Consider the following 9,107-nt stretch of genomic DNA (forward strand, 5'->3'; position numbering starts at 1 on the left):
TTATCATGGGATTAAATCATAATAAGTTATCAGTTTTCCACCTACTGACTTGTTTACGCTTTTTTGTCTGATTCCACATGTTGTACGTGTTTCAAAAAGTTAAATCACGAAAATACTGAATTTAGACGAAAATCAATTCGCAAAGTCCTTAATCACATAATACATGATACAAAGAATATAGTTTAAGAAAATATATTCCTTCATAACCCTTTGACCTTCATACCGTGTACGTTCAGTTATATTACCATATTTAAATGTAATACTTTAGAGGTCGATTTATTAGATCCTAATGGATCTACATTGATGGTTTGCTCATATACTTTATACAAGTCGCATAACTAATATGTTTTTGTTGAAAATACTGAACCTGAATCTGCACTCTATCTCTAGAATCAAATTTAATTTTATCTATTTCTGAAGCTATTTGACCGTTTCTATCTAGAAATGTTTATTTTATAAAACATTAAATTTGTTAACTTACGGCCCGCGAAATTTAACATTCTCTCGACTGGTATTTTTCGCAAATACCCCTCCTTAACATGATATATCTGTTTAAAATAGCACAGTTCTCCCTACCAATCACAACCTTGAATCCTCTGCGAAAAATGACATACAACTAAAAATAAAAAAAACATTTACCATGCCTGATGATTTAAAAGAACACATCTTGTACAGGTTATTGAAATAGAAAGATTTAGTTTGTCCTTATTTCGTCTAGATATAATCCGAGTAAGTATATCACCACTAAATCTCGCGTAATACGGTATTTCACAACTATCGGCAGTAACAAGGATCACGTTTAAAATATGAAAATTAGATCGATTCGACTAGAGAAATATCAAATCACAATCAAACCAGTTGTGAAATCCAATGTTGAGGAAGATGTCTGTAAACACAATGATGTTGTACTGCATGATTGAATCGTCTTAAGCTTGCATTGGCTTACAAACCGCTGACATAAATGAAACTGTGCAATTCTGTTAAAAAAATATGAATTTTATTATCACCAATGAGATTGAACTCTTGATATATATAGACTTGCTTAGACCAACCCAGGTGTTTATCATTGCTCCATTATTTTTATTATGTTTTGTTTTGTAGTTGTGTATCTGTTTGTTAGTTTTTTTTTCTAGATTTACAATGTGAAGTATGCCTTTGGTTTAATGTCTTTCTGTAGAACATTATTCTAAATATCCGAAACCAAATTGGGTATTGACAAATTAATATGTTTTTGGACGTCATATCAACCTTGTGATTAAGTATGAAGCCATTTTCTTCAGCAGTACAGCAGAAATGTGTTACAAGATATACATTTCATTTCACATTTTGAAATATTAAAATTGTCTACAAAGAGTAGTGAGGGGTCGAACAGAAATGTTAAAATGTTACAAATTGTTAAATATTGTATTTCTTCTGACAAAATATAAAAAAGTATATGTGATGAGTACGTCACAACGTTCTTATAGGACGAAAGGACTAACTGATAGATTCCAGTCCTCGTTGTTACACGTATTTTATTCTTACAATAATGAATGTCACATATTTTTCTGATAATCATTTTAACAAGATGTATGGTTCATTCTCTTCAAATTGTTTAAATCATAGGTTCAATATCCAAAAGTCTATCAACCATTTAAGGAGATTCATGTAAGTTTAACTATAAATTTTAAGTACCATGTTTTTGACAACCTTTATAAAACAAATCCAGGTAAAAACTAAAATCGAGGGAAACAAATCAGATGAGGAAAATAATAAAACAAAATACAGCAACACTGAACCGAACTATGAGATAACAAACGCCATATTTCTAACTTGATACAGGACATTTTTAGAAAACACAGTGGGTTGAACCTAGTTTTGTGGCTAGCCAAAACTTGCGCTTTATGGTAATGTTAAATATACCGTTCAAATGACAACATTACATGCCAGAATTACAGTAAAATTAAATGCAAGCACAATCATGATCAGGACATATAATACAAATAATATAATAGTACATAATCTTAACCACTAATTTAAAGAACAACAAAATACAAAAAAATGATTTAGGAGAGTACACAAAATCGGCATAAAAGAATTACGAACGATGCGTCATACGAATATATCAACGCCACAAAAAGAGGCGTCACAGGTAAATTTCTAAAAATTAGATATACATTGAGATTAGGTTTGTGTTCATGTTATTTGATGTATTTGTTTTAACACTTACATGCATATTAATATAAATTTGTGTTACTGATGGATAGTGGTTTTCAGTGACATTAAAATTGTGCGTTGTACTTACCTCATTGCAGTATTAAGTTACTTCGTTACGGTATGTAATTGCCTTATTATTTTAAGAAGTTAGATTGTTACATTGTGTAGATCATTTCTTTGACAAACAAATACTGAATTCAAGTCGAATTCAAAAAGGGATAGTCCATTACAAGGCACATAATCAAATACTGTTTTTGAAATCAGGTTCCTATCTGTGTATATATAATTATAACAATGGAACCATAACCCGTTAATCTTGATGAATATACTAGAACATATAAGACATTTTTGTATTAGTCTCCTGTCCTTCAGACATATGATTTCATAATCTGATACCATGGCGTATCTTCAAACCATGCTAAGAAACATTAACAAGGATAATATGACACCAACAGGACATATTGACTGTAAATGGTGTTTTGCTTGGGTTAGTTACCGTTGTGTAAATTTGAGCATCGCCTTATAGTTTTGGAAATACCCCCTCCCCCCCCCCCCCCATTTAAATTATTTTTTAGGAAAGTTGCTAGCAAAACTCATCACAGATTCACGGCTGATCAATTTATTTGCGAGTCAGACTCGATAAAGACTCATTAGTGAAAATTGAAAAGAAAACATTCCGAAGGTTTTGCAAAATACTCCGAAGCTAATCTACTTGCGGGGTAAACATTGTATTTTTTGGTGGAGTAATTTTTGTTTGAACATGCATGTAAGGTGTCTCCATAAAAGAGTATTTGTTTGAAATATTTTATCGATCACATAAAATGACATATGTATAAGGTTTATGTGATAGCGTTTTTTGCAATACATGCATTTTTGTAAATGAATTGTTTGTGTTATTTACATATATTGAGGTTTGTTTAATTTACAAAAGCATCAAATGAAAGCCATATACACTTCTTTGCTACTTTGTCGTGTTCATTGGAAGAAAACAGTGTCTGTTTTACAACAAACCTCTTTTTATTTTCGTGTTGATGGTCTCATCTGATCGATTTTGTTTACAAATTTAACAATTTAATTTGATTACAATAATTCATTGGATGGTTGTTGTTGGCCAATTTGAAAGCAATTAATGAAATACTGGTTATAAAGTATTGGTGCAACGATATATATTTTACTTAGTAATATAGTGTAAGGGCAATTTCTAGTATTGCATTTTGTATATTTTGGATTCGAGCATCACTGCTGAGTCTTTTGTAGACGAAACGCGCGTCTGACGTAATACAAAATTTAATCAAAGTATCTGTAATGAGTTTATTATTAAATATTGTTTCCTTTGCGAATCATTCACAAACTAAAACAATTGTATAATTTAATTATGTCAGTAAGACATTTAGATAAAATTATCTGTATGCAATTCTTATATCACGGATTCCCAGATAATTTAATCCAATATATACTACATATGTCAGTAAGACATTTAAATAAAATTGCCTGTATGCAATTCTTATATCACGGATTCCCAAGTAACTCAATCCAATATATACTACATATGGTTTTGCATTTTTTATATTCCTTTTCGTTTTTATTTAATGCAAACTAGAATTAATATAAAACCTTTAATACGAATCCAGTAATTTTATATTCCTCCATGTCCTTCCCGCATGTAAACATACCATCCTGGTGTTCCGTAGCCCGGATAATTTTCCTGAATGTTATGATCTCCATCTAGAAAAACTGGGGAAAATGAGAACGGACTATCACCAAGGAATGGGATTGTTCCTAATAACTGATCTTCAGTTGAAAAATGAAACAAATGCTGTCTTGAATACTTATGACTTATTTCTTTTTCGTGTCTCCAAGAAACTAAAAAGCCAGCTGAAATGTAAAACTAACTAGTCATTGCGATATATAAAGTGGCATGATTACATTTCAAATGCAAATGAGTAGTTGCTGGTCAATTTTTTTATTGATTTAATTGGTGTTTAACGTCAGTGTCATCAATGAAAGGATATTTAACGCGTTTGGCGGTCAGGTTTATTGGTGAATTAAACCAGAGTGTTCAATTCCCGACAATAGCCGACTGTTACTCTTGCCTTTTTATAGTTTCTTATTGAAATCCGGTACCTCTTTTAACTTTCTATACAGTAAGGGTGTTCTATTTTTTTTAAGAATTGTTGTATGGCGAGCTGTAGTTAATTACATGAACAAAGTCATATTGTTGATTTTTTTCTCAATATAAGGACATCCCCTAAGTTCGATCTATTTAGATTGATTGTTGGTGTTTAAAGTACAGTAGCGAATACTACAAACATGTTAAGGACGAGAAAAAATAATACATACATACAAAAAATGGGCACAGCAAAAGAGAGGACGTCCGGTATATAAATTTATTTAAACTATTACTTGAAAATGACAGTTAAAGGGATAAGTACCGTATTTAAGGCTTACAGTTAACATGAAACAAATATTGAACCGTTGTTGCAAATGACCTTAACATTTAGAAGTCGTATCCCTGTCTCTCTAAAAGAAACATCGGATTTATCGTTAACATTCTGACCAGAGAGCAAGGCTTTATATTATACAGCCAAGGGTTTTACATCCGGTCGAAACAAGACCAAGTGTGCCCTGATTTCTTTCAAATCCACAGTCACCCTTATTGATATGTTTAAAAAAAATAACAATGATAAACTTTATTGATAGTCTAAAACGTTATTGATTTGATAAATCATATAATATATTCTAGGGGAAAAAAGCTTTAAGATATTTTTATTTTGGTCATATTCAACACTTTTTTAAAACAAAACAAGCTTTGCGTCATAAATAGAGATGGTTTGTTTCCTGAAATAATATTCATAAATACTGAAAGGTTGTAGAAACAGATATACGACATACTAGAGAATTTGTTTACATATGAACTGATTTGAACTTCGGAAATAACAAAATTTTAGTAAAAATCAGAAACAACAGTATTCTTGGCATTTCCTCCGCTTGAATGTATTCGAAATGCATTTGTTTCACGTCAATAAAAACTCACCATTTCTGCTGACAAAACAGAAATCTGTTGGATAACCAGGCAGACGTATTGCTGTAGTTATAGAAGCTTCATAAAATCTAAAGCAGATAGAAATAAAAAAAAAAACAGCATTACAATATGTATACTGCAACTCAGAAAGCGCGAGCTAAATACTGTTTAATACTGCATTTAAATTTGTAAATTTTTAGAGAAAGTTCCTGAATATTTAATAAATAATTTACTGTTTTTAATAGAAATGTGTAGTTATTTTAGGACTACTGTTTGTTATAGTTTTCTTTGGCATGAGGTGGTTATTGTCAGTTTCAGGAACATTCTCTTAACATTTACAAATTATAAATGCAGCACTAAACTGGTAATATCTGAGTTTTGAATTTCCTCTTAAGGGGGCTCACGGGTCTAAATCATTTTTTTAATTTAATATAGGATTTCTCTATATTTTTCTATAAATGAACTTTATCTTATACCTTATAGAAAAATGAAATAAAAAAATGGGGTCACCGTTCATTTACGCTCACAATCTGCCTTCTAAAAAGGCTTACTTTTTTTCCAATGTCCTTTTTTCTGTTGAACTAATAGGAGAAATAGCGGTAATATCGAAATAAAAAAAAAACTAAATTTAAGAAATCGCTTGAATTTTACAATTATATAATTTATGTACAGCTTATTCGAAAACAAAAATAAAAAATATAGGTCACCGATGAGTTAAAAAAGATATTTCAATTTTAGTGCAGAACAATGGCATTTTTGCACTAAAGGGAGATAATTTGGAGCTTTTCAATGTATCTACATTTTAAAAGTCACCTGGGGCCAACACGGAATGATTTTTGGAATGATTTTTGAACCATATGATAAAGTAACAACTACTGAAGGGAAATTAATAAAATTTGTAATGAAAAATAAATGTTGCATTTTTTTCTAAAAATCTTATACCCGCGAGCCTCCTTAAGTACCTTCCGTCATCTTTCAATCATCCCATTGATTTTAAATATCATATTTACTATTTGCCTTAAGCGTCTCCTGCTATCAATTCATCACCAATAATGAGAATTCAAACACATGAAGTTAAATGGTGAAGGTTGTCGGCAAATTTTGAAATTGTCGATTTCAGACTTTTTCCTAACAACTCTGATGATGCCTTTTTGTGTAAGGAGGATACCCTGTTGATAAAGTATGTCTAGTGATAACATACATGAGCGTTTGATATGTAAACGTCATATAGCGGAAAAGAGGGTATGTTTCTGCTGGGAATTTCTCATCATAAAGTTATTGTATGTTGTAATGACTTACTACTTACTGATTGCTTTGTTGTTCTAATATCTCAATGATCAAAAGTAAGGTTTCGGCATGCAGTACAATTCTATAAATAATGCTTTCATCAATTTCCGCCATCTTTGTCTCCTCTTAGGTCCGAGACCACAATTATTTCGTAGTGCATTTCTTTTAGAACATAAATGAAAATAAAAAAAAATCCCACCTGCGCTTTCTCAAAGAATCTTTTACAGTGTGTTGTACTACTTTTGGGACAAATTATATCAAAGTTATAGAAAACTTCATCGTCTCTAACTCAAAATATGGACAATTTTATGTTTTGGGCGTCTTGAAATCTTTTGACAGCTTCCGAAGTACTAATTTGAAACCTTTTTCAGCTGGACCAAATCACTACTTTCCTTTAAAATTCTGGACCCAAATTTTTTTACAGTGTAATTTCACCCCCCTACTTGCAATTTGAGGCATTAAACATGGGGAAATAAATTTGGAAGGGGTATAAAAATTAATGACAAGTAACCCACTGTCAACACTAGGGACTATATTTGTGAACAACGAAAATCAAGGGACGACAATGGTGGTCTCGGACCAATAGATGAATTTTAATGTTGTGTGCCACATGAATAATATATTCTTCTCTTTCTAAAATATCCCTACAAACAATAATAATATGATAGCTACATATATTTAAAAATCTATACAATATCAAATATTAACTTCACAAAAGATCGACAGTTGTGATTGAAGTAGATAAAGAACGAAAAAAAAGGCAACAGTAGTATACCGCTGTTCAAAACAGGAACAAAAAACAAAATCGGAGTTACAAATTACAACCGAGGGAAACGCATTAAATAATTTACATGATAGCTGTTACTAGTATCCCATATATCAAACTTTTATAAAATTAATACATAAAAGTAAATATGTATTCAAGTGACTCTAATAGAATATGGATGGTGGTAAATAAAGGCAGTAGTATACCGCTTTTCGAAATTCATATGGTAATTGTTTTCAATTTGAAAAGTATTTTTTATTTTCATTATTTTGTTTGAAAGGATAAAACAAAAATCGATCTTGTATATTCTACTGTTTGCACCCATATTTGTTGATTTGGAATAACCTTTAATTTCATTATTAATGATTTGATAATTGATTTCCACAAATTGTATTGAATCCTTTTTAAAATATATATTTTATTGGTATATCAGAACAATATTGATTCAACAGGGAAACATCCTGATCCAAACATTAATTCGGACTCCGATCGGACTAGTCCTCATCATTTACGCCGGGTGCAAAGCAGAGAGGTCAACTACTTAATATACATAGCGTTTGATTTGAACTCATCATAAATCATACAGTTACCACCATTAACGAATCGAGACCCATACCGCTTTAAGGGGGTCTCATTGGGGGGTATCGATCCCGGATACCGCTTACTGTTTTGTCAGATTCCCGTATCTCGCTTACTGTTTTGTTATATTCCCGTATTCCGCTTACTGTTTTGTCACATTCCCGCATCCCGCTTACACTATGTACGAACGCAATTCTCATTTTTTTGTCATTTCCCGGGTCCCGCTAGACCCCATTACCCGTTTTCACGACATTATTATTTGACTTTTTGTCACGCTTACAAATAATCGGCAATCCCGCGTCACGCTTAGACCCCAATGAGATCCACCTTTAACACTAAGGTCGTTGTTCTGGAATTAAGTGGGACTTTTTAAACTACATTATTCATATAATAATCTCAATGATTTCAGTAGAATACAAGGCTATTGAACATACATTTTCTTCGTGTTTGTACCTAAACAATTTTGTACCTTTCAATGCTTTCATTTATCTTCAATTTCAGTTTCAAACATTTGTTTTTTCTTATGTTAAATACACAGACTCCTGTAGAATCTTTGACGATACAAACATCAGCATTGACAACAAAGATTTCTTTCACATTAGTTAAATTGGCAATGGTTGTGTTCTCCTGATCCTGTCTAATACACATTCTACAAAAAATTCAAATATCAGCATTGATAAAAATAAAAGACCTGCTTAACATAAGACAAGTTTGCAATTATTCTGTTGTGATGTTCCTGTTTGTGATACATAGTGAAAACCACATAATAGAATTGACTTCAAAATAAAAATAATGCTTACTTGAATGATTAGATTAAAATCCAAAAATAATTGAAAAGTTTACGTACACATTCTTAAACCATCATTTGATTATTAACAAAATGAAGCAAAAAATTGAGAAATAAACATATTTCTGGTTTCTGGATTTTTAAATATTGCAACCTCGTAAACAACCGCAGAGACTCTAGTTGTGAAATAGCAAATCTAATGCGGTATTAGTTATAATGTTACGAAGTCAGGTAAATGGCCATTGTTATGTTAAAGTTCGTTTCTCTGTGTGTTACATTTTAGTGTTGTTTTGTTCTCATCGATTTATGAATTTCGAACAGCGATAAATTACTGTTACCTTTATTTAATGTAATTGTTGATTCTTAAAAAACGTTCAGCTGAGTTATCTCACTGTAGTACCACATTAATCCAAACTAAATACAGAGAATGACAAAATACAAAGGTGTCTCAAAAGGCAGTGGTCATCAAT

At 31.3% G+C, this 9,107-nt stretch overlaps 1 long non-coding RNA gene across 1 annotated transcript; it reads right to left on the minus strand.

Moving 5' to 3' along the window:
* Nucleotides 1-3,625: 3,625 nt before the first annotated feature.
* On the minus strand, nucleotides 3,626-8,472 carry LOC143074445 (uncharacterized). The gene is made up of 4 exons (XR_012977863.1): nucleotides 8,320-8,472; nucleotides 6,525-7,149; nucleotides 5,231-5,307; nucleotides 3,626-4,071 (listed from the first exon to the last, which is right to left on the minus strand). It is a non-coding gene; the product is annotated as an uncharacterized LOC143074445 (long non-coding RNA).
* Nucleotides 8,473-9,107: the final 635 nt, after the last annotated feature.

This window comes from Mytilus galloprovincialis, chromosome 5 (genome assembly GCF_965363235.1).
Source record: "Mytilus galloprovincialis chromosome 5, xbMytGall1.hap1.1, whole genome shotgun sequence".
Lineage (NCBI taxonomy): Eukaryota > Metazoa > Mollusca > Bivalvia > Mytilida > Mytilidae > Mytilus > Mytilus galloprovincialis.